Source organism: Stegodyphus dumicola, chromosome 6 (assembly GCF_044657685.1).
Source record: "Stegodyphus dumicola isolate Sdum_Otavi_A_Nest chromosome 6, ASM4465768v1".
Taxonomy (NCBI): domain Eukaryota; kingdom Metazoa; phylum Arthropoda; class Arachnida; order Araneae; family Eresidae; genus Stegodyphus; species Stegodyphus dumicola.
In genome coordinates, this window is record NC_140773.1 from 92434472 (window position 1) to 92459927 (window position 25456).

General features: G+C 34.0%; 1 protein-coding gene across 2 annotated transcripts in view; it reads right to left on the reverse strand.

Moving 5' to 3' along the window:
- The window catches only part of LOC118185611 (protein turtle-like), an 886541-nt gene that overhangs the window by 637385 nt on the left and 223700 nt on the right, over positions 1-25456 (reverse strand). The gene's annotated exons all lie outside the window — the stretch shown is intronic.

The window sequence follows — 25456 nt, forward strand, 5'->3', positions numbered from 1 at the left end:
TTTTGAAAACATGCTGTAATTAGTAATGCTGTTGTCTTTCTTTCCAATACAAATGAAAGGGCAGCTGTATCGCTTGTCATTATCAGCACTAAAGCACTTCCGCAGATAAAACTAAAATTTGTCCAATCCGATCCGTAGAATGGGCAGAAAAAATATATCAAAATTAAATCAAAAACGTAAACATTTCAAAACTTAAACAGCAACAATTAAATAAAACTTTAATATATACAGTGTGTCTATAATTATATGACCCCATTTCAAAGCTTCTACAAGCGAAACAGGTGATAAGAAAATTGTGAAATTCTCTGGCGGACTTAATGAATGAATGAGAATATGTTTCGGCGAAAAAAAAATAACTTAAAAATAGCGTCGCTAGAGGGCATTTTCCTTTGAAAACCTGTAGTAAAAATGCAAATCTTTGTCGACACCATGCAGCAAGTAGAGTAAAACCCAGAAGCACTCTCGGAGACTTTGTTTTCAATGCGCCTGTTGCTCATAATGACGATAAGTTCTCAAAATCGCGCTTTGTTACTAAAGTTATTTTATCAAAACAGTAATTCCGCAGTAGCTGATCTACAGAAATGTTGCACTTTGAAGGAGATTCTAAAGGGCAATCACACTGGGGTTTATCTGGGCTAACGGAGTCAGTACCATATGTCGACTAGCTCCGCTATGCGTGCAGTTCAGATTTTTCAACTTGCTGCTCTGTGGGAAAAAACTGGTTTTGGAAATGGGTCGGATTTGTCAGATGTCTCCGTTAGCTCAGATGAACCCCAATTTGAATGGTCCTTAAGAGGTCCAATGAATGTTAAAACCCTTTGGAAAACGCAAATGAAATTTGAAGAAAGAGGATCGTTTTCTGTTCGCCCTGGAAGAGGAAGAAAACATGTCTGCAGCAGCAGCGTAGGAGGTTGCGCTTCAGGTCGTAGAGGACACAACTTCAAACTTCCAAGCTAGCAGCAGTGTCGGACGTGTAGCAGAGGTGCTGGATAGACCACGTTCAGCCGTTCATAAGATCTTCGGAATATCCTCTGATGTTATTCATACAAACATTGACTAGTGCAGCGGTTGCTTCCACATGATTTTGTTGCTTGACTTATGTTTTCACTTCAGTATTTTACTGTCTTTGAAGTCGATAAGGAATGGCCTTGGAATATCTTATGAACAGACGAAGCGCAATTTCTTTTGGACGGTGCTGTAAATACGCATAACCCGTACAATGACACTATTATACCGTACAATGACACCATACACAATCTTTATGCAAGATGGAGCTACTCCGTTCATTGCACGGTGAGTTGCGAATACTCTCAAACGTCATTTGATGGTGCAGTAACTACTCACAACTGCCGATATTTGGGAATTGGAAATTCTCTTAGAGGTTCCATTGCATTCATCAAAAGTGACCTTATGGTATGAATTTTTTGCGTCATTTATTCTCGGCCCACACTCCTTCGAGGAGCTAAGTTCCACATGTGCAGTGACATGCTCCATAATCGAGTAGCGATATGAATCACTCTTAGAAAATGAAATTCTTTAAGCATGTCAATGCCTTGCACGCACAATCTTTATGCAAGATGGAGCTCCTCCAGTCATTGTACGGTGAGTTAGGAATACTCTTAAAAGTCATTTTACAGAAGAACCTGTCATTAGCCGTCACTTTCGTAATGTGCTGCCTTCCCCATCCCGGATCTCAATCCATACAATTTTTGGCGCTGAACATGTGGATGAAACACATGACATATGAAACATGTGGATGATCCTGAAAATCGAAAACCTTTACCTGATCTTGAAGCCAGCTTTTCACGCCACGTCCTAAATATTTCCCAGGACACAGTTCGGTCAGCTGTGGAACATGCCATCTTGTGATTTCAGATGGTAGCTGAAAATAATTGCCATCATGTGGAACATGATTTTTTATAACAAAATTTGTAAAATTGTAAAACTAGTTTAAAGATGTGGCTACGTGAATAATTTATTAATATCACACCCTCTGGCGATGCTATTTGTAACTATAGCATCACCAGATGGCGTTTTTTTTCGCTGAAAGAAATTCTTATACCTTCTTAAGTCCGCCACAAAACTTCAAAATTGTCCAATCACTGATTTCGCTTGTAGATAGCTTTGAAATAGGGTTCTTTAAATGTAAACACCCTGTACGAGACATAATACAAAAAGCTGGAAAACTCCTTGGTCTTTTTCAAGAAACAGCAAGGGAATGCAGTTGGCTTTTCATTTCTCCCCGCAAAAGCCTAATAATCCCTACAACAATACAGTCCTGTTTAACTGAAGTAAAGAAGAATAAGAATACAAAAATGCTGAATGTAAATATATGGCAACATTCCATTTTGTTTATGATAAATTGTAATAATACACTGCATTACATTGAATATTACAATATATTTTAATAAACCTATTGCGATATTCAGTTACATATTACAATAAATATAATATTGTTATTATATAATTATAATTATTATAATATTCCCTTTGGTTAATAATATTTTGTATGTTTAATTCTACATAATATTACTGAACCTATTTCCCTAACAACTAACAAAACTAAGGTCATTCAAAAGGTTAGGTTAACTTATTTGAGTACAGCAATGTCCACCAGGGCTCTCTGTCTAAGAGGAGGGATGACTTCGTGTAGGGCTTCCTCAAGACCACTGTTTCGTATTCACGTTACCCATGGGAAATACCAGGCTAATTTCTTGCTGCCGTGAGAAACGAAACATGCATACACCCGTTCGCCTGGAATCGACCACTGGCCAAACGACTAAAATCCAAGTAAACATTCACCCATGAGTAGGATAGTTACACAAAAGAAAGCGCTACCCAGAGTCAACTGTACTTAGTTAACTATACAAGGGTATTGATCTTTCTCACTGATACAAAATATATGGCACAGGTCTTGATTCTTTTCGTTTAGTCGCTATTTTATATCTTTAGAAATCGAGACATCCATTCTTCCATTCTAGATGACAGAAAACTTGCCTTTTCAACACATAGATTGCTCCACTGCTCTATAATATCAAGACAAAGAAACATTTCTAGAGAAAACACATTTCCAGGTAATATATCTAGAAATATCACTTGGCATAACTTAAGAATTCTAGAATTTTTATGTAGCATGATCCGTTCTCTAGACATATCTTCACGATTTTCTTACAGAAGCTGAATTATTATTACAGTTTGCGCAATATGTAAATAAAAGGGAGAATAGAGACTCATATGAATAGGGAAGAAACAACTCCTCGCTCTCAGTAAGGAATATTTTTGCACACTTTTATCCTGAATTTTAAAGTGCAGAATATAATATCACATCATTTGTACAAAACAGTTTTCCTTATCTCAGCAATATGTGCAATTCAAAGAGCCTGGGCAATAAAAATCTTTGATAATGGCCATTTACAGAAAGCATAACGGAAGCTGAATTGCCCAAATAGGGGCATTAAAAGTCCTCTGTGTAAGCGAAGTCTACTTCTAAAGCCAATGCTTCCGATCTCTTTTAGGCTCTACCGATTCTAAGAAAGCGTAAAAATATTCCCTTGCTAGCTATTTCGTACGAAAAGGGAGGCAAGCGATTCCTCTTCACCCTTCGCCCGGATCACTGAATAGTAGATAATAAAATGATTTCAATGCAATAAAGTACTTGGTTTAGTTTAAATGGAAATATAGTAAGAGTATACACAAATTTGTACATTTTACTATATGATATCATTGCAAATTTATTTTAAATAACCTTTCTTACATTCCTGCTATATAAATCTTGGTGAATCATTTCTCTTATGTGTTAATTGTGAAATAATTGTTTCATGCTTCAGATTTTAGTTACTTATGTTATACTAGAGCAAATTCTGTTTACTGACTGGCGACAACGAATTTCTCCAGCCTATATCAAACTTAGAAGCGTTATTAGTGACAAAAAATAAGTTGCCAAAAATAAGATATGAAGAAAAAATTTTATACACAATGTTTACTTGCAATATGTATATTACTATAACTTGCACTCTTATGAACCACATTCTCTAAATGTTTCTTTCATTTGTTTCGTTGGACGATACATTGACAGACACGTTAGAAGGGACTTGCAGTTTAGCTAATAAACGTTTTTTTTTTTTTTTTTTTTTTTTTTTTTTTTTTTGCTACTGACTGCTACTTTCTGCCGTTTTACTAATCAAAAAGCATTTTTAATTTTTTCTTCTCCATAGCTGAGGATGCACTCATTAAAGCGAGGAAATGCTGGTTTCACCAATGTTAATGATATTATGAATTCTAGTTTTGGTATCACGTCGTCATTGGCTGTAATTTTCTCTAAAAATATTCCTATTTATCTAGCTACCTACCTCATTCATTCTAACCGTAAATTACCTGTTATGAAGTAGAGCTCTTTGCTATTTTATATTTTTGAAATAATAATAATCTAAGACAATAACACGCCGAATAAATACTAATTCAGAAGTCAAACAACAAAAATCAGCGTCAATTCACAAAATTTTCACTGTGAAAATTTTGTGAATTGACGCTGATTTTTGTTGTTTGACTTCTGAATTAGTAATAATAATCTACAATTCACTGTGAAATATGCTTTCACTTCGAGTTCCGCCTCTACTTCTTCTCTCAAACCACTAATATATTAAACCTTTTCATCTTTTTTTTTTTTTTTTTTTTTTTTTTTTTTTTTTACAAATCTAAGTAGAAGTTCTCTAGACTCAATTCCTAATTTGATAAACACCTACCTCACATAAAAACCATGCTCTGCAACCAATGCTTCGAAAATCAGTTTTACATAACCCTCCAGGGCTTGTTGTGGCAATGAAATTTAAAAGTGCTCATCTCATCAAGAACAAATAATACCTTTTTCGTAAGTTCATCATGGAAACTGGGTGCTGTTAGCGGTAGCTTAGTAATTGTAATCGATTGATAGCTGATCAGATTTATGTAATCCTTTGCTTCAGAATTTGATTTGGGAATATCAAATCACGAATCTTTGTATATGAAATTTATCCTGCACTTCAGAGTTTGCCTTAGTCCTAACCCTCACGTGTGTTCGACAACCTAATAATATTTCCAGCAAAACCCTGAGTAGGAAAGAAAATCGCTTTTTATTCACTTGTAAATATTCCCTCTTACATCTTAGGACTTAAAAAAAAAAAAAAAAAAGAAAGAAAGAAAGAATGGCCGAAGTGACAATCATTTTCTGACGCATGCAATAAACGGAAAATCCGATTATGAAAACAGCACGACCATTCAAGAAACGTACTAGACTGGAATTAATGTCATTGATTAAGGAAGAAAATATCTGTAAATATGGAAGTTTCACTTCACCAACTGAAGAAGCGTTATGCATGATTTCGTAGTAAACAATGTCAGAACTGTGATTAAATGCTCAGTTATAATTAGCTGTGAATGGTTTGTTGATTTATCTTTTCTAGACATAAGATTCATGTCTTTGATTCGAAATTTAAGCCCACTAGCGACCGAGCGGTAAAGTCGCTGCATCCTCAGTTCGGTCAAAAGATTCAAATCTTAGCTAAGAGGCCGTTTCCGTGGTTTTCTCCACATGTAAAATGCATCCCAGCCAGTTTTCTCTTTGAAAGCCCTCACCGAAGGTATCCTTTTCCTTAGCAAAAATAGTTTTCGAGTACTTTGTCATAATTAAATAAACCAACCAAAAGAAGATTTGAAAGTTAAGCGGTCTATTATACTGGCCGATATTTGTCAAACCACACTAACAAGACGTCTTCTGAGTTCCCTCAAAATTAAAATCAGATACGGATTTTCAGGAATCGAATAACGAAATTTTACTGATAACTAAGAAAATGACCTGAAATATGAGCTTTTAAAGAACCCGAGCAATTTCGTTAGTGATAGGAGGTCGAAATGATATGATGATGAGGTTATTATAATTCTTTCTCAGCTGAACCTCTTTTTGATGGCAAGGTGAAACGTTCTTAAAGGCAGTAATGATCATGGGAGAGACTTCTCCTATGGCTTGCCATTCACTTGTCAGTGGCAAACGATTTTAAATAACAGCGTTCATGAGAAGGTAAAGATTCTGAAGAACAGACTTAAAGAACATGTTATATATAAGAATACGAAAGAATTAAATTGTAGAGTTCCTCACTTTGTATAGGCTAATTTACGTTAAACGTGAAGAATCTTAAGAACTGATAAGCGAATAATCGCTTGAGTTCGTGTGATAAGAAACAACAAGATGGAAGGGTAAATAACCCTTTATTATTCAAATAAGATTTAACAGAACTCAGTCTTGGAGTGTACAATAAAAGCCGGCACTTGGCCTTAAGAAGCTAAGAAGTAAACTAAAACTAATCTAAACTAAAGAGCTATAGCCGAAGCTATCAAAGTTTTAACGTAGTTGGCCCCTTAAACAGGATATGACTGCGAAGCTATCAAGAGCCTGAGTACGGCCGCGCGTAATAATAGCTTTGAGAGAGAGTAGCCAAAAAGGCGGACGCGCACTGATTAGAAAATCTGATTCTCTCTAACTCAGCAAGTAGAACTTCGCGGTTAAATACCGCTCCTCCTCATTATGATATTCAGACTCATTATGTATTCTAAAACTACGTTCTGGCGGAAGTAGTAAGTTACGAATTTGACAGGAAAGAAGTTTAACTAAAAATTTAACTGTTAATAAAATTAACATAATCCTTACAAAGTTTTGTTCAATTGGCTAAACATGATTTAAATAGGAAAACAAAACAATGCAAACATTAATTTTAAACAGCAAAACATCTATACTGCAATCAATTTCATTGCTGTTAATTAGACAATGAAGGAATTATGAAAAGAGAACTAAATAACTGAGCAGCTGTCTCAAACGTTGTTGCCAATCTCGCAAAGCCGAATTCATTATAAATATAATCCTAGTTCAATATTAATTTCTGTCAAAATGCATTTATTCTAGCTTTCGCACAATTGAGATTTTAGACTATAAGTAAAAATAATAAGATAATAATTATAATAATATAATAATAATAATAAACACTTTCAGAAGTATATTTTACTTGTTATTCTATATACATCCATATTTTACCTGGTTTCAGGTCTATTGGTTAAGATTAATATTTTTCTGCTTACACTGGTGTGCAAAAATTAAGGACGAGACGGTTTTTTCAATATAACTTTGTACAAAAGCTTTCCAAATCAACACATTTAATACAGTAAGATCCCCAATACGTAAGGACATGAGTAATGTAAGCAACACTTAATAAAAGAGAAATCAGAGGGATAAAAAAAAGCTTTATTGAAAAAGTAGCATAAAGCGCAATGCGACTGGAGGCCGAAACATCCCTGTGATGGGTGTCCAGCAAGAAACATCTGGTCGTTAATAGGGGATATGATCTTCCCTGACTGCTAGGCAGGTTTCACAGCGTCTGCCCATGATGAGAATGAGGGTGTCAATGAGTTGTTGAGGCATTGCTGCCCATTCGTCTTGCAGCGCCAATCGAAGCTCCGGAATCGTTACTGGTGGTAAGGTACGAGCTGCCAAGCGTCTGCCTAGAAAATTCCATACATGCTCGATGCGATTGAGATCCGGAGATCGTGCCGGCCACTCCATACTTTCAATATCCTCACTCTCTAAGAGCTGTTCGGTAGCTACTGTGCGATGACATGGTGCATTGTCGTCCATGAAAAGGAACTGCGGACCCATAGCGCCTCTAAAAAGACGCACATATGGAAGAAGAATCTCGTTACAATAACGGGTCCCGTTGTCTGAACCTGCGCCGAAGATGTGAAGGTCTGTACGACTACCGAGCATGATGCCTCCCCAAACGAGAACACCGCCACCTCCATACCTGTCCCTTTCAATGATGTTCGAGGGATGATTGCGGCTTCCCCGCTCTCTCCAGATGAGTATGCGATGAGGATCGCTACTCAGACTGAATCTGCTCTCATCTGTAAAGAGTACACGTCCCCATTCATTGTCTTTCCAATTCCGGTGTTCCCGGCACCACAGAGAACGCCTCCTCCGATGGGCAAGCGTTAGAGGTACAGACCGTACAGGGCGTCGTGCAAACAGACCACCACCGTGCAGTCTTCTGGCCACGGTAAAACGCGACATCGGTCGTCCAGTCGCCTGTACCGTATGTCTAGCGATTTCTCCCGCTGTCTGCCGCCTGTTTCTTCAGGTCTGTAAGGCAATATACCGGTCATCTGCAGGTGTGGTTCCTCGTGAACGACCACTACTAAACTCCAGGATAGCTGTTCCTGTAGTTTGAAATTGTCTTCAAAGTCATGAAACGATGCTGTGAGCAATTCCGAACTCTTCAGCCACACTTGTCACACTGCGGTCTTTCTCCAACTTCCCAATGATTCGACCTCGGGTAAAAGCATTCAGATGTCGTCTAACAGACTGATTATTCGCCATTTCTCGCTGAGGCAGCAACTTGGTGTGATTTTAACTGCTATACGGCGTGCAATCTCTTTGCCAGAAATACTGTTCTTACACCGACAACATGCTTTATACTACTCAGACACCTCTCCATTACGTCTACCTGCATATCTGCTCATGTGCTACCGTACATCACCTTACGTAATCTCCTGATTGGTCTTTCTTTCCGCTCTGCCTCTTCGTTCAGCTGATATGCTAATTTTTCGACTTCGTCCTTAATTTTTGCCCACCAGTGTATTTTTCTCATCACACGGAATCAAGTCACCCTTCTAAACGAAAAATGGCTTCGTTTTTTATTATTCTTATTTTCTTCTTGTCCCCAGTGTTTATTCTTTGGAATCTACTTTCTCATGAATTTAGTATCTTGAAATCGATTGCTACTGACAGAAGATTTCCTCCCACGGATACGTATATAACCTTAAAATTGTTTTCGACTTGCTATCAAAAATCTTCTGCTATTAGAAAAAGCCAGAGTTGTCATTTTTATCGTTCTGTGAATCAGAAAATTGTTTGAATTTTCCAGAAATTCAACCTTTGATAACTTTCTCACCTAATAGTGAATTCTGATTCTTAAAGATCCCATCTTTGACGCTAATACTTGGAACATTAGTGGTCCTGCATAATGCTCTTCTTTGCAAATGTTTTAAGCCGGTACTTTTCATCATTCGTGTATCTTTCCAACTCTGTTTATGGCTTTTCAATACGCTGATCTAGTATTTGCGTGGGAAAACGTGCTGGTTACCATACAAAATTTCCTAAGTGTTTTTACGCCAATCGTAACCGATAGAGCTATGTTGCTTTAAATCCTCACAATCTTGAGCTTACAACTTCAAAAAATAAATCTTAAATTTAATTTCGATTGATTGAGCGGATATTCTGCTAGCGGGCCATATATATCAGAGATGGGTTATAAGATTTATAAGATTATATTAAGAGTTATAAAATTATATTCTATATAACGCACGCATGCACCATTAATTGTACTAGTTATAAGTTCCCATGTCACGCATCATTTTGAAAATTTTATAATTTGTGGTCTGAAAGATTAAATATATTATTCTATTTCAGCCCTAAGCCTTCGTAATTAGGCAGTAAATACAGTGCAATTTATTTCTCTCGCAACGAAGTTTTAACAATATTCACAATGATTCTTGGGAAATTTTGGAAGACTAAATTATATTGAAAATATGATATATTAATAGACTTTTGTATGTGCATTTACCGTTTTAAGCTTACATATAAGAGCTCCTTAATGTGAAATTGTACAGATAATCTCTTTTCTGTACTTTGAAACAATTTAAATCAAACATAAATTTATTCTTTCACATTTTCAGAAATTTACTATTACATTGCCTTAGAGGTATTCACAATAAGATTATATTTTACATTTTATTTTTCCAAAAAGTTTTGGGTATTTATTTAGTTTGACTAACATTTAGTTTTTATTTATGGTAATTTTCTTTTCAGTCTCGTTTTCACCCACGCTTTCCTGCCAGAATAAGCTAGCGCGCGTGTATTCTAATGAGGCAGAAAGAAGTGCTCTGTAAGGAAAGGTTTTAGTAGGTGATTTTAGAGCATGCTATGCCTGCTTAAAGGCCACGTTGTTATTTTGAATTACTAACGAAGTGATTTTGTTTCGCTAAGGGCTTCTAGCCATTAAGCTTGTTTTCCGCTGTCTTCTACGAGCCAGGGCATTCCTACGCGTTAAATTATCCTGTAAGCCGTCAGACTACATTTAATTACATTGTATTTTAAGCTTATAGTTTACGCAGCTTATTAAGCTTATAGTTTTACAGCTCGGTAGTTTACGCTACCCAAAAGAACAAGACACTATAAAGTTTATCGTTCTTTTTTAAAATGAAAATTAGAGAACTTGATTTTGGACAGGGTTGAATAAAACATATTATTAGTCTTGAAAGTTGAATAAACTCATTAATTTTAAAGCATTTCAAGTAACTAGGTTTGCAAAAGATCCAGTTCGTAAAAATCAAGGGTTATGTTTCTGTAGAAATGATCGTTATATTGTTTCTTATTTTCTGAAACAGAAATTTTAATATACGCTTTGCGACGAATAAACCATTTACGAAATAACATTAATAAAATGGCTTTAATTAAAATATTCGTATTACCAATAAAATTGAAATGGGGAATGATCGTGATGAAAATGCAATTTCAACGCAATATTGTTATTAAGGAAGGATAAATCGACCGCCGTTCACGTGCTGAAAAGTTATGAATTTCTATTACAAATGTAAATTAATGTAAACTATTTTTGACAGATATTATTAAGAACTTGGTTCTAATTTAGATATAATTTTAATATAGAAGGACGATTTCTTAAAATCTTCTTGCCAGCACAGGGTTTTACTAAGAAACCACGAAAAAGGGCTGTTTTCTTAATTTTAATGCAAAAATGGCCCTCCTGCATTTACGTAATTTTAATATATTACTTTAATTTTAGGACATAATCCAAGATGCATGCATATATAGTTTTCAAAAGCCCCCCACAATGATTCCAGGCCACACACAATTATTCACAATTATTCCAGGCCATATATATATGGCCGGTCAGATGATTTTAAAACTAATTCATCTCTAAAAGTGAATTAAGAAAATGATAATTTGTTCGCCGTATTTTCAGTGATTACTTATTTAGTCAATCGCGAATTCGTTTTAAATGTTCTTAAATACTTATGTAATAGTATTCATGAATCGAACACTTTCTAGATAATATCACTATGATTTGTTTAGTATGCTCAACACTTGAAAATAATTCTTTTATCACAGAAGAATTAAATATTTGACTCAGCTCCTCTTTCCTGTTTTGAAAGTAACACATTTACTGTTTTTGATCTTCTCTATTTAATTAACTATCTTCAAGAAAATTCTATTAGGTTATTTTATCGGTCGTGGCGTTCTTTGTTTAATTTAGGAATATTAAAATTAATTTATAATATGCATTTAGCCATTTGCTAAATAACAATGAATTTTAATTTATTTATTTTTTGTTTTAAGTGTGCATGTCTATGTTTAACTTTTTAAAGTAAAGTGTGTTTACTGGCTCATTTTCCTATTACATTTTTGTGAGAATTCTAAGACTTTTTTAAGAAATGCTAACGCATTGAAAATAAACGTATTTCCGAACAGTCATAAAAATTTAGCCGCCTTGTATTGCTAAGTATTGCTTGTCTTTTATTTCAATTTACATAATTCTTATTTAAATAATATCATAATGTGAAAGGTTTATTTTATCTCAAGCAATTTTTGTTAATCTCCAGTAGTTAAAAATAGTACGAATATTAAATTTATCTAATAAGGAAAATAATTTTTTAAACAATCATTAAAAGTTTTTCCCATTTTTGTAAAGTTATAAATCGTACTTAAACTTTAACCTTTAATTCAGGAAATTACTTTGTAATTTTCATAAAAGAGTAAATTTAGATATGACTAGCAAAGCTAACTTTTCCTCCCTAAATTATATAGATTTTATTTCTAGACTGAAATTGGACTTTACGGAAATTTGCGGAGAAATTCGAAAATTTACGAATGGCGAATTTTTTCCAATTTCCGCCAAGAATGGTCTTGGCGAATTTCTTAATATATGGCAACCTATTTTCCTTTCTCTTCCTATTTTCCAACCTATTTTCTTTCTATTTTGTGCAGGAGCGTAAAAAAGTCGCATCGTTTCTATGTTTAAATAATTTTAACAAAGTGTCTAAACCACATTTGATGTTAGTATCGCTTTCAATAAATGTGCAAATTTAAAAACTCATCAATATATAAATTCACGTATATCTTTGGAAATTTTGAATAAAAAAACTCTAAATTTTCGCAGGTAAGCGTAGAAATACATTTACTTTAAGGTGATGATAAAACTTTTATGTATTATAATTCAAAATGTTTTTTTTTCAAAAAGATCTTCAAAATTATTTAAAAATACAAATTTTCAAAATAAATCAAAAAATGGGCGAATGTTATTTGGAATGAGCCTAAATTTCGAAATGTGAAAGGAAGAATCAAATAAGTTTAACAAAAAAGAGATATTAATAAATATATTACTCAATTAACATTGAGGAGCTAAAATGTTGAGAGCTAATTTTTTAAAAACTACACTTGCAATTTTTACAAAACTTGGCAGTTTGGTTTAATTTTAGTGGTAGAATCGAAATATGGAAAAAATTGGTATGCTATTTCAGAAAGAGTCCGATTTTGTGTCAAATTACCTAAATTAGAACAATGCTGTATATAAATCTAATACATATCCTATGTCGCACTTTTGAGACATGAAACACTCTATTTGAATTTCGTCAATCGGCCAAGTAGAACGGGAGATAAAGAACTGTCCCGTTTTTTTCGCAGTGTACATATGTACATAAATAGATAAGTTGCATTGACATTTTTATGTCTTATACAAGATTTAAAATAAAGCATACTTTGCGGAAAGATTGAGAATAGAAGAAAATAAAAGAACTCCGTAAAATTCTTGTTCATCTTTTTTACAGCTTTTTGTTAGACATAAAAATGATATTCTCGGTTGTTAAGACTGATTTGTAAACAATTACCTTCATGACTCTATTAACGTATAATAGTTTAATTTGCATATAGATGGCTTCCGACAATGGCAAACTTTCTGTCAAAAAATGATAGCGCATGTGGTTCAACGACGAGTATTATGCACATAAACGTTCGTAAGTATAAAAAATTAAATTTCATTCTACACGCTGTTGCATTTTTGTTTAGCATTATTGTTTATACGTACAAAATCTTTAAAAGGTCTAAATAGATGGCCAACAGTCTAATCAAGATATACTTGCACTATTGTTTAACCTATTAAAGTGCACAGTGCAAAGAATTTAGCGTCGGCCCTGCTTAAGAATCGAATTTTTTACTCCGGTCTCGTAATCTTCAGGAGCTTGTTGGCTCTCCTAATCTTCTGTGCGTAATGGTTCTCAGATGGAGATGTAATTTAAACTTAATGTTAATGAGGCATTAGAAAAAGCCTCATTCTGATAGCACTGATTAGAATGTTAAGTAGCTCTTCTGACGTCAATTAATTTCTAACTTTAAAAATGCGTAACATATTATAATGAATTTTCAGTATTCTGAATATATATCTATTAAGGAGGAATTTAACAAGAACCTCAAAATTTATTATTTGATATTTGAGATTGATGAGTTCCTATATCGTGAAAGTTTGCTGAGCAGTTTTTAATAGGGTCGTGAAAATCATTTTTAAAGACATATACTGGATTAATTTGAAATGAAAAATGTGTAGAGTTAATTTCTGATAGTTTTAAATTATTTCTCTTTTTCATGCATTTTAACACATTGCAAATCAACTTGAATAAAATTGAATGACGCAAAAGCAAAATATCAGTACGTATAAAAACATCTCTGAAATTAAACTGCATTTATAAAATATAATAAATTTATTTTATTCAGTTCATCTTACTATGCAGTACAAAAATAGAGATAACGCAAAATGTGTTATCGCAGATATAGATAACATCATGATATTCCATTTAATGTATTTATTTATTGTAAAGATCTTAAGAGAGGGAGAAAACGAATTTCCGAATACATGGTAAGAGGAATAAATAAGAAATTTAGTTTTTGAAATTCAATTAAGGTGTGATAAATGCGAATTAATTGCTTCTTAAAGTATCACATTCTTAAACGAAATTTGGAAATAATTAGTTCTGCATATCTTTGAGCTTGTTTTGGAAGGCATTCTTAAAACATAAAACAAAAAAGAACACAGAAAGAGTTAAACTATGCATTTTAGAGTTTTTAATAATTTTTATTCCAGTTACCTTTATATTACGTTTGCTTGTTTACTCATTGCATTATCACAATTTTATGACATTTCTTTCTTATTCATAAAAATTCTTAACCATTTTCAACCATATGAAATTTCTTTTGTAAGAGATAAAAATAATGTTTGGAATTCTTCCATAAGGTAATTTATTTTTAATGGGAAACAATCTTCACTTTTCCTTTGAAAGTAATTCATTTCTGTTTTTTCAAGCTCTGTTTTATATGGCACTTTCAGCAGATAGACGATTTTACAAGGGGTATGGTGATTGGACTGAGAAGGGCGGGTTGGTCCGTACGTCAAATCGCAGCTGATACCCACATGGATGCGAGCACGGTGCATCGGCTATGGCAAACATAGTCGGGACAAGGAAATGTGAGAAGAAGGAGGGGTGCAGGTGCAGCTAGAGTGACGTCAGCACGCGTGGATCGACTCATCCGCCGACAAGCTGTGGCGGTCCCGCAAGTCATTTGTACCGCGATTCTGCAGCATGTGCAAGATACCCTGGATGTTCCCGTGTCGACTAGAACCATTTCTCGTCGATTGGTTGAACGTGGCCTGCACTCACGGCGTCCGTTAAGAAGACTGCCATTGATCCCACAACATAGACGCCAACGTTTAGAATGGTGCCGGACTGGAGCGATGTGGATGATAGATTGGCGAAACGTCGTGTTCTCAGATGAGTCACGCTTCTGTTTATCCAGTGATAGTCGCCGCATACGTGTGTGGCGACGACGTGGAGACAGATGTAATCCCGCAGTAACTGTGGAACGCCCCACCGCGCGACAACGTGGCATAATGGTTTGGGTCGCTATTGCCTACGATTCCAGGTCACCTCTACTTCGTATTCAGGGCAATATGACGGCCCAACGATACTTGGATAATGTACTGCGGCCGGTGGCAATCCCTTACCTTCAGGGACTGCCTAATGCAATTTTTCAGCAGGATAACGCCTGCCACACAGTGCTCGCATCTGCCAACATACTCTAGAAGGTATATAAATACTTCCCTGGCTACCGTACTCTCCTGACCTGTCACCAATCGAACATGTGTGGCATGTGATTGGATGCCGTTTGCAGACTCTGCCCCTGCCTAGTTCAGAAGACGAACTGTGGCAAGTGGTTGAAAGGGAATGGAGAACCATCCCTCAGGACACCATCCGCACTCTTATTGACTCTATGCCAAGACGTGTTTCTTCGTGCATCGCTGTCCGCGGTGGTCCCATATCCTACTGAGCCGAAGCCGTTCTCGCTTTGACTAATCATTTTGAAATAAAGATCACTTATTGCTGCTTACTGTCTCTGTCGTTTTTTCCAAATTTCATCACTTTCTGATCACTCCTTCTTGGTGTTGCATTTTCAGTGTTGAGCAGTTAGTTTGGAACTAACATTCAGTATCGAATACAAAAGTATTTGATAATATTTTCTTGTTCATTAGAAAACAATAATCAGTTGGATATCGTCAGTTTAAACTGCAACATATATATATATAAGAAAACACGGTAGCTGTTTTAAAAAGTAACTAGCGACTTCGAAATTAACATTCCAGATTTGGTGACCTCCCCCTAAATTCATCTGTTCTCCCAAATTCGAGATTTTTCTACGTTACGTAACGTTGCTTGAAAAGGGTAACCAAAATTAATAACTAACCAATCATAGCTCATCTCTAGAATTGCACCTACTCTGGTATAAAAACCTTTGGCAGTGAATCATGTCACCTTTTTTCCTACCTTTCACCCTGCTGATAACTCCTCGCTTCTTAATTTTTTTTAACCAATGTACGTAGAAATTTGCCCTCTTTAATTATGATTGAATAAGCGTCTGCCAAATTAATTGGATATGTGTGAAAATAAAGACTGGAAATTCTTCATGCCTTATTATCTTCCTCTGTATGTCTTATCCACAGCCATGACGTATATCCAGAGTTGTTGAGACTTCCAGCCATCGCGACTGTGCTTAGAAAATATGACAAATATATACATAAATATGTGCGTATATGTATGTTAGATAAAATATATCTAAATCAAAAGTCTAACTTTCAGTATTCCCATAACACTACATTTTAATATAGTTATCTCTCCATTACATCCTAAAAATAGTAACTGCTTCTAATAAATATCTTTGGGCTACGTTATTTCAAAATTAATCCATGTATGCAGTCCATTAAGCATGGTCTTGAATAATCATAATGACGCAGTTACTTGCATAAAGTTTAAACCAATAATAATATAAAGTTTGCAAACTGAGAGCAGTGCGAACCTTACCTGCTTAACTACGCTCTAAATTCCACATTAATTTATTTGACTCCTTTTAACTAAAAGACATATTTTTGTAGCTCACATGGGCTGATCAAAATATGTTTTTGGATCTATGTAGCCTGAGAGATGAAAATTTCAAGGAACACCGTCAATGTTGAGACCAATCGAAAACCAGGTTAATCTTCGCGCACGAATCTGTACTCTGCTACATACAAACATCCGGAAATGATTTCCACCCGTCGTCTTCTACTTGGAACTGGTGTCTTTTAGGGATGAATCAGAAGACTAAAGATTAACAAATTCCTAAAATAACAAGTTCAGAATTTACAGCCAGTGTTGTCAATTAAAATTCATCTAACTTCTGTTTCCCAGTCACTATAACTTGAAGTCCATATTATCCTTGCAGAGGATGACTCTTTTCCAAACCCATTTACCTTAGCATCGGATGTGATATTTAAATTCCATCATGTTTTCTGGCTTAGTATTACATATCATATTAACAAAAACCAGAACAACAGCTACAGGTTAAAAGCAAGACTGTCGCCTGTGCATCCAAGTATGTTAGATAATGCAAGGATTTTCTGACTACTGTTTTCGACCCCGGCCGAAATTTGGACGGGAAAACCCCGTGGTCTCCCACTCCTCTTCCCTTAACACAACGTGTCGAGAGAATTTCAGCTCGCCTTATATTTTGAATGGCCCCTTGAAGCACACACATGATCCTTTCCCAGGATTCGAAACTGGGCCTTCGAAAGTGGCGTTTCCTTTCAAGTGAGGGACGATTGCTTCTCCGTGTTGTATTTTGTATCGTTCACACTCTTTTTGTTTTAAACTTGATTGATAGTTATGGAAGATAAAGAAAGGTGATGGCTCTTAAATGAATCACTTTTATCTCGACTGTGAAGATTCTAAAAGCTAAAGAGAAAAAAACGTGCAAAGAACAGTCCAATTCTTTGTAATGATCAGTTGTATATGTTTGATTTTATTATTGTAAATAGTTATTTTTGTATCCATATATTTATTTAAAACTTTTATGTATACATGATATAATGCCATTTACTGATATTTGTTTTGTGATGAGTCAAAAAGTTTTATTTCATCCCGAAAATGTTAAATATTTCATAAAGACTACTTGCTCAATTTTTGGGATTAAATTTCCAAGTATGCAAAGTTTGTTGTGTAAGTGGGTGAGTTTTACTGACTAGCCTAATGCACAGAATACACTGCAATTATTTTTCAACTGTGTATTCCATATCGATGATAATGTGCAAAGAACTAATGACTTTGCTGCCAATTACATAATGGTTATATGAATTAGAAGTAACTTCAAACAAACTTTATGGCAATGTTCATTTTTGTATTCGATATGTACACACATCTAATAAGTCATATATTTACATACACATAGAAAGAGAGATGTGTGTAACGAATAAGATTTAAAATAGTGAATTTATATACAAATGTTTTTCATCATTCATAATAATACATCCATAAATTTCCAAGTTTTCTTAATGTGTTTATACTCTAAAAAGCATTTCATTAATAACATGAAGATAATCGCATACAAATTGAATTTGTATCCTCATTATTATTACATAATCTATATTTTAATAAATACACTCTCTGATTTTAACATCATCGCTGAATATGCAATTTCAATTTAAAAGTAATAAAATATTGTATTATATAACAATAACGTTTTTTTACGCGATCAACACGAAATACGACAAATTTGGTGAACTTTTGATGACGAATAATTTGCAAAAAAATTGTCAGAAATAGCACGTGACCACCAAGAGCGTCATAAAATATTGTCTACTCTGAAATTTCCACGATTATCAATTTAATGAATATATAAATATATTAAAATGACTTAGACAGTTATACTACAACAAAACAGCAATATATATACTGCTTTTTCCGTAATTCTTCAACTAAGTCGACTTCTATTTTTCACCGTCCATGATTTCACAACGAGAGCAATCGCCATATTGAAAATTATCCGTGATTCTTCAAAAGCAGAATTTTCATCTGATTGGCTGATTTCTACGTAGAACACGGTTTCAGACGGAATATTTTCGGGAAGGTTTCAAAATGTTGCTTATAGCCGGGACATGCTGCGCCTAGCTAGACGAAACATTTCTCGAAAACCTTCAGTTTAAACCGGTGCTACTAGAATCTCGTTTCTCGGAATTGTCCCACCTAGGCGCGCGCGTCCTTAGAAGTGATAGCCGCTTTCGCATTAGATGCAACAGAGGTGATCGTTATCTTCCAAAATGCATTACTGAGCATCATATTGGACGTCCCAAGTGATAGCCTTGGTCACCAATGGGTGCGTTGGGTGACCGTGTCTGCTTAAAATATTAAGATCCTTTCACCAACAGCCGTTATATCAGGTAAGTTGTGGAACCCGAAGTCGTAAGCTTAGTCGTAACCAGGGCAATCCTAGAGGCTGATTTCATTAGAACAGTTCCCGGCCCTATGTTGCTAGAAATGTTCAAGACTTCTTCTCAGGATGTGAGATACCACTTCTTCTTTGATCAACATATTTACCAAATATGTCGTTTATTTCAGGGATGTGATGGGCTGGCAGCTCTCTTGTGACATTTGTACTCCAAACAATACTGAACAAATTTGGACTGAATAGAAGTAATATGAAATGCTATTGAGCAAGTACATTTTTAGAAGCACGTTTGAACTAATGCAATGAAGCATAAGAAGTCGGACTGCAAAATATGAGACTTCGCCAAATGCTGTTTTTTTTTCAATTAATATTATTCTATTGATCTATCAATTTAATAAGTTCTTTGCACGGTCATCACGGTTTTTTGCGTACGGTTAATTCATGGTATTCCAGTTTATATGAATAAGAGTGTATATATTGGAAACACAACTTTTCGATTTATATCTACGAACAAGAGAGGAACGAACACCTTATTTTACTTAAAAAGTAATATAAAGGGGCAGTTGAAAGTTTGTATCAACTTGTATCCATTGCATATAATTTTATGTTGAAGTGAACACATTATAATTTTCAGAGACTAGTGAATGCGTAACTAGGGAATAAGATTTAATTAGAAATCTTTTTTTTTTTTAATTTGCTTGAAAATCGATTTAGGAAAGTAATAAAGTTTCTAATATTTAAGTTCCATTGAGAAGTTTTCATTCGGTAGGCTATTACAAATCTTACCAAAAAAATCTCAAAATCATTTTAGTAAAGCATCATATGAGCTTCAGAATTAACCGAACGTTCTTTCGATGTAATTCGTAATTGGATATTTGACGAACTATTAAAGGCGAGAATTAAAAACTAGATATCTTGTCTGATATTAAATAGTAGATGTTAGGCGGCACAAAGAAATGAGATATGATTTTGTGTCCTTATCTAACAACTTGCTTCCCTCAAGAACAGTTTTTCCTCATTTAATTTTGTTCAGAGCGTCGCATATCTTTATCTCAAATGCTTTCATGCATTTATGATTACATATTGATTTTTCATTTTTATCTTAGTCCTCTTTCTTGCCTTGTAAATTAGATTTCAAAATTGCTTTTGTAATGAAAGACGTAGTGGTTATTCAGTTTTATTACATGTGAGCAGTATATATTGGAGAACACTAAAGAGCAAAAATCTTCAAGTAACAAGCTATTATTTTTCACTACATAACTAACATATGCAGAATTGATTTTTCTTACTTTTCCCCATGAAGGTCTGTTTAAAGACTGAACCCCTGTAATGAAACGATCATAAAGAATTTCATTAAAGATTTCTTTTAATAGTATTAGAATATTGATATTATTGGATCATGGCAAACCACATTAGGCTATCTGTAAAAGGAAAGTATTATTTACGGGTAGGAGGTTCTGAGGTGAACTGGTTTGTATTAATGTTATGCCACCATTAAAGTCACCATGCCAAAACATCCTATTCATTCGTAGGGATTTAAACCCGGTTCAGCAATCTTATCCGCTCTGCCTTTATGAACATTAACATATATTGCATTTACATAATTTCGCTAAAGAAATTGTTAATTTCAGATTCAGGCAATCATCTCATTTTGTTTGAAAAAGGGCATAGTCACTTACATTTTCTTCCTAAAAATATCCTTCAGTTGACCACATCAAAAAATAATTTCAGTAAATATTTGGAAAAGACTGCTTAATCCCTAATTACTAAATAGGCTGAATGTTGTAACGGGTACAGTGTCCATAAATATACTATAATCATGGCTGGTTAAATTTTAAATCGGCTAATAGACAAGTTTGTGATATAATTCCTTTCCGAAGTTTGTAAATGAGTGCTATATTTATATCTAGATCTTGTTTCCTGATTACTTGATTAACCAAACGTGGTAAATGGCCAGAACGTAATACCTTCATGGAGAACTTTCGGAGGAAAATTAGTTGGTATTGATGCTAAACGTGAGAAAATTCTAGAAAATGCTTTTGCAGCTAACTTGTTCACCTGCATTCGAACCCATGTGGTTTATCTACTAGAGAAGTTTACAAAATTGTCCTGTAATGTCTAACACTCTTCCTTCGTTAAGTAAGAAATCCAAAATTGTAATACACGTTATCTTTGTAATTTCAATAATGCTGGTGTTGCAATTTGATAATATAATAATTTCACTATTGAATGCTAACGGATATGCGAGTCAGCTTGTGCATTTAATAACACTCGTACATGAATAAAATAGTCAGCAATTTTCCATTAGATATTCAATATTTACACTGGATATTTAATGAAGTATTTTAAAACTTAAACTAAACTGGTGCCTTAGGAGTTTTCAATAAAATCATCTTTCGTGCTTTTAAAGATTTGCCTATATGACTATAATTTTAATGGAGTCCTTTAGTATAATATCATTGTGATTTTAAATTGGACACATACGTAAAGTACTAAGTATAATAATATTATAGTATAGTGCAACATAAAGAAGCCATTCCTATGCACAGATTTTACACGAAACTGTATTACTTGTAGATTCTGAATACTGTAAATGTCTCTTTATATAAGTCTATTTTCATGCTCTTCAAGTTATGTTACAAGCAGTAAACCATCGCAAAAAGTGTCTTTTGTGCGCACTTTTATGCATGCACAATCCAGTAACTATGGTTCTGAATAACGAGAATCCATTCAGTTGCTTAAATTTTATTCGAGTGTTTGATTTTTATGTGCATTAATTTCATTCTCTCAAACCTTGAAGTCTTTTCCCTGTGTATGAGTCTACTTTTTGGGTTCTGAGTGTGAATATTTTGCTCTGCCGCAGCATCTTGAATATTCTCATGATTTAATAGAAATATCACAGAAAATTGGGCGTTTCTTAGAGGCTTGACATGCCCAGTTCATGAGTGCTTCTTGAGATTTCTTCACCAGTGGCTTTCGTCCGTGCACACAGCGAGGCAACGACGACTCGCGATTTTGGTTTCTATTATGGAGTCTGACGATGTATAAAAAAATATACATTCAGAGAGTATTTTTCTAGAAAGGTATTGAGAATCCTTATTGCTAGAGTTTGATTAGGAATTCTACACTGGCAGCTTTGAGAAAAATCAGAGTGAGTTCGATCTGGCATGGAACAATGAATAAATACACTTCATAAATGTAAACATGCAACTTCATTTTTTGCATTGGTGACTTTTCATAACGGCAAGCGTCCACCTTGAACACTCTGCGTAAGCATAAATAACCGCTATATATGCTATTATCGTTTCCATGAGTCAATCGTAGCATCATCTAGCATACCATCATCACCATAGCATCCACCAACCATTTAAAATGTTAATTACATCCCACCCCCAAATAAATGAAAACATTCAATGTAACAAACGCTGTTTAAATTTATTAAATTTTAATATCGATTTTGCATTTTAAAGAAAATTCTGGTTTGGGAAATTTAAAGAAAATCCTGGTTTGGGATGAATTACAGTTGTAATGGTCTTCGCCCATGATGGAGCCCAGTACATGAACATTCTAAAGTAACTAACCTATCCATAGCTACTATATACGTAAAATGTACCAGCGTAACTTATGTGTGTTTATTTCTTTATGTATATATCTATGTATCATTATGTAACTGGCCTGTAACCAAGATTAAAATGTTTAATTATTAGTGCGGAATGTTTGTGTACGTGCAACAACGTACGCATGTGCAAAACAAATATTATTGTAACAGTTTTTTCCCAGTGTTTAAACCTAGGTGTACATAAAATGCACCACGGTAATGTTTAATTATTAATGTATAAAATTTATGTAACAGCTGCTGTATGTGCATCAGTATACAATTATCTTATTGTAAATTACAATTATTGTAAAATGTTTAAACATCAGTTTAAAATCCTCAAATTTCAATATACAGCACCAACAAAAATGTCTATTAAGCTCCTGACACCGAGCTTCTGGGGCACCAAAGAATTATTGCGTTGTACAGTTGCGGATTCCGGACGGTACCCGAATATTCCTAGTAAGCCGCCCGAGTGTCCGGATCCGGTCTCACCTGTCACCTGTACTGGTTTCCGATACATTAGCAAGCAGTTTGTAATGTATATAGAAGTATTTTTGCTATCATATTATGTACAGCGTTGTTATGCCGAGTTTTATAAAAGTTTTCAAACTTAGTTTTTTTGTGAGACTTCATTTGATGAAACATATCCCTTAAATTCAAATTTATGTAAAATATCTTTTCTGCAGGAAATTCTCAAATGAACTGAAATAAATTAATGAATTTTTATATATCTACGAGTGGTTAAATTTCCTACCATTCCAATTAAAGAAGGAGAAAATGAGTAGGTAGGTAAATCATGTTGCGGAATTTCCCTAAAAAATGACACTATAAAAATTCCTCCCAAGTACAGATTAGTGAATAAACTATTCTATTTTGTGACTGACTAAAAATTTATTTATTCTCATTTCCGTTATTAAAACTTAATTAGGATTATACCATATTATTTAATGTGATTGAGTATATTTACATCTTATTTCTTTATAGCTTGCAAAATTAGTTATTAATATTATTTCTTTAATTTTGCTGTTCAAATCGTGGAATATTTGTGTTAATCAATAATAGCATATTTAACACTTTAATGATTTTAAAGTTTATTCTGCAGACTGCATATAAAATGCTATTTTTTATACTAAAAATATCATGTTTGCTTAAATTTATGCTCTTTTTTAAGAAGTATTAAAACCAAAAGTGGAGATTTAGGAAAAATGTTTAAAAGGAGAAAATCCTAGATATCTTTCTCGAGCATCATTCATATGCGTATAAAATTTAAATAAATATGTAACAAAAATTTTATTGCCCTTCTACAAATTTTAGAACACTGAAATTTGAGTCCTGTGCATTTATGTATTGGCTGAAATACATCAAAATATATCCTTAAATTTAATTTATCTCTAGACATTTCTTTTACATTAAGTTTAATTTATCTTGCTCTCAGAAACTCACAGATAAACAGACTGGAATGCTGAATTAATGAGTGCTTCTCAAACTTTCAGCGACAAATGCTTGTCAGAGTAGCTCATTAATGTGAATTTGTTCTGAGATGACAGATGAGCAGTTTGCAGCCAACAGAGCACGGAATTGGGTTCCTTTAGCTATAGATTCTAATAGTTCTGAAAGCAGCAGTCCCTATCGCGAATAAATTTTAAGTTCTTTGAATATCTTACAATTATAAGGCGTTTCCAGTATCGAAGAAACATTCAGCTTTTACTGTTACAAATTTTGTTAAAATGTTTATAGAACAGTCGTTGGGCCATTCAAATAATTCTTAAAATATAGATTATTATTTAAACTTTGGATTTCTTTCTTTGGAATGTACATCTGCATTTCACTTTCCAAGAGAGAAACACATTTTTTGAATTTTTGAGTTGTATTGCTTTTCATTTATCTTTAATTTAACGAATCATGAATTACGCTAGGTTTGCTCTAAGGAAGAAAGTATTTCAGAAGATCAAAGCCACAATAGTCAGCAGTAAAGATGTCAGAAGATTTTGCATAGCTAGTTTGGAAAGTTATTACACAGGAAATTCTGTAGCATTGAATAATATCTTTCACTGAAAAATGTTTCCATTTTTCATGGCATACAGCGGTAGTTTTTGAAGTATGGTTGGTTTCTTTGACTTAATTCAATTTTGAAAATTGTTGGGACAGAAAATGAATTTCTTTCGTAAATATCGGTTTCAAAATATTTTCGAAATGCTGAACAGCTGGTTTTAACTCCCCCGCTCACTAGTTTAATTTTCAGTTCCCCATCGTAAGGAAAACGCTTCAACAATCATAAGTTCCTTATTCAATTTCTTTCAAATTCCTGGAACCAAAATATATCTTTTTCTCTTCCTTTCTGATAAGAAACAGATCTTTTTGAATAACGTAGTGCTCCGCCTGCATATCGGCATTTGGAAGCCTGAGTTTGGAATTTGGAATTTGTTTTACTGTCTATTTCACAATTTATGAATTTGAACGAATTTTTAATCAACTAACTCAACTCTTTCAAAGCAGTCAATGGCAACATTGAAGGAAAGAAGCACTTTTATCTCTAGCACGTGAGACTCAATATCGGATATTCTAAAGATATGCTAATTTTTAATATATTTCGCCCAAAGGGACATTAGACCATATAGTAAATTCTTAAGATATGCTGCTTTTAAATATTTTTTGCATAAAGGGACATTATTTCAAATGCTTAGGAAATGTGTATGTGTGTGTAAATGAAAAAAAAGGCCCCTTTGGTCCTACTACAAAATTTAAAATCATACAGATAATTTTTATTTATATCTTAAAGCTGTAAACTCTGATTTTTATTTTTATAATGAAAATGCAAATTATTTCTATTTCTTGGAATCCCTATTGTCACCACAAACTTCAAAAAAGACAAGGTAACACTTTCGGTTATAATTTTGGAGTTTACTTTATATCTAAAGTAACGATTGGGGTTTTCCTTTTACAATCAACCATGCTGCATATTT